Below are 2,434 nucleotides of genomic sequence, written 5' to 3'. Positions count from 1 at the left end.
TCTTAAGTTCTATACTTGTGATGCTTGTTTCAAAGTATTTCTGTTTATAAACACTTTGGCTTGATGCTCCATCAAAACCAATCTTTCCATATAAAACTCCAAATATTTCGTTACCTTGACCACAATTAGGCATATCAATCATTTCAGTTATTCTACTCACAGTGTGATCTAACATGCTTTGAAGAGTACACTTTGCAGAAATTTCAGAAAAATGTATATTCTCAGGATAACATTTCAATTTTTCCACCAAAATATCGTGCAAGGTAGGATAAATATGTACATTGTGAACAAGAGCTGAGTTTCTGATCATTTGATATTGTTTATCGCTGAGATCAGTGTTCATTTTTAATGCAAGAGCTTCCTCTACACTCATAATGATGGGAAAGGTTTTATCCAAAGTTTTATCAACTTTTTCTATCTCTAAAAGATTTGAGATATTGTTTTTTAAAAAAGAAGCTTTTTTTTTTTTCTCCAGCAGCATTTGCACTTTTTGCAGAAGCTAAAAATAGAGCTTCATGATGTTCAGTGGCTAGTTCTTTTATTTTTTTTCTTTTGCTTTGCTCTCCAAGAACATTCCATTGCTTATGGGGCCTTCCAGAACCAAAATGACAATTTTTATTGTTCATAAGGTTTCTTTGAAGCCAACGATTTTCTTTTTGTATAAATGTATCATAATTTCGTCCACATTGTGTTAGTTTTCTCTTCACCTTTGAAATAAATATAACTAAAGCAACCTTTACTTTAAGTTTTCTTTGCGAATTTCTTCAGTATTTTTTATTTCATTAAGTAAATCCTTCCATAATCTTAATTTATCCACTCCTAGTTCACGTATCTTTGGGATAAGATCTAATCTTTTCATTGTTATTGTTTTTAAGAACCATCAATATAATAAAACTAATAAATCAGAAACATTTTAAATTACATTATATATTTTTTTACTTTACACTGTTTAAAATTTTATTTTGTAATGGCTTTAACAATTGTCACATTGTTACATCCTGTAATAACACTATTTTACTAAGTTAACTTTATATTACAGGAAATACTAAAGTTGTTCAGTCAAGCTTTTTCAAACATGTTGTACCTATCAAATAATAAATACTTTTAAAAATGGCGGAAAACGAGGTTTTTAAGTGTTTATCAACATTTTTATTTCTTTAATAACTTCCAATACCGCAGGAGACCGCAGTAATCCCTTTATAATTTAAAAGTAGAAATGTTAATTAACTAGAAAAAATGTATATATTTTTGGAACTCGGTGGAACATTTTTTTAGCTGATATATAAACAGAAAAAATACAATTACTTGCAACCTTTTTTTTAGAAAAGTCTTTAAATTTTAACAAAAAAATTAGACTTTTTTTTACTTTTGAGTAAAGTTGAAATATATAGAGCCAAAAGATTATCTTTAAAATAAATATGCACTTTTATTTAAATTAAAAATACTCTATTTTAGTTAAATAAAAATCTCACATTTTTCAGATTTCTTTGAAAATAATATCAAATTTTTTTACTTCTTTTAACTATAAAATACAAAATAAAAGTTTTATGAAACAATTATTTATACTTTTGAAATAAAAAATTATTGCAATTTAATATTATTTAAAAAAGGGCACTTAACTTATAGAAAAGTTGTGAGGGGTTTATTACCATTTTTTTGCTGTTTTGAGTCACTGTGCGACGCACCGTTCAAGAGATATTTAAGGTTTAGTAAAAATTGCTCAACTAGCCCCGCCCTACCCTTGATTAGTTGGCAATATACATCGACGTCTACTTTTCGATTTTTAACAAATAAAAACAATTAAAAATAATTTTCTGTGTAAGTTAAAATAATTAACCAACTTAATAATTAACTAAGGTAAAATAACTTGTATATTTAGACGTACAAGTTACAGGATTTCAGAAAAATATTGCGATACTTCGCAAACCTTATATTATTTTGTTTCAAGACATTGCGCAGAGTTGCTATTCGATTAAAAACGATTTAATTCCGAATATAACATTCTATGAAAAATATTTAATTAAAACAAATTTTAATTAAATATTTTTCATAGGAATGTAACGTATCACACCGAAATCCTCGTTGTTTTAAACTCATAGAGAGTTCTATTTTAATAAACTTTAGAAAATTAGATTTTTAAAAAGTAACTTACACAAAAAAATTTATTTTAATCGTTAACAATCGTTTAAAATCGAAAAGTCAAACACCGATGCTTAATTGGCAAGAAGTAAGTACACCACACTAATGAGTTGTATGAGGTAAATTGGCAAGAAGTAAGCACACCACACTAATGAGTTGTATGAGGTAAATTGGCAAGAAGTAAGCACACCACACTAATGAGTTGTATGAGGTAAATTGGCAAGAAGTAAGCACACCACACTAATGAGTTGTATGAGGTAAAGGTGAAAATGATCGTTAAACATTAGAACTGATA

Source organism: Hydra viridissima, unplaced genomic scaffold (genome assembly GCF_058129835.1).
Source record: "Hydra viridissima isolate aposymbiotic clone 2 unplaced genomic scaffold, HvirCarnegie_v1 scaffold_14, whole genome shotgun sequence".
In the NCBI taxonomy this organism is placed as follows: Eukaryota; Metazoa; Cnidaria; class Hydrozoa; order Anthoathecata; family Hydridae; genus Hydra; species Hydra viridissima.
The sequence above is the reverse complement of the archived record's forward strand: the minus strand, read 5'-3'. Positions refer to the sequence as shown.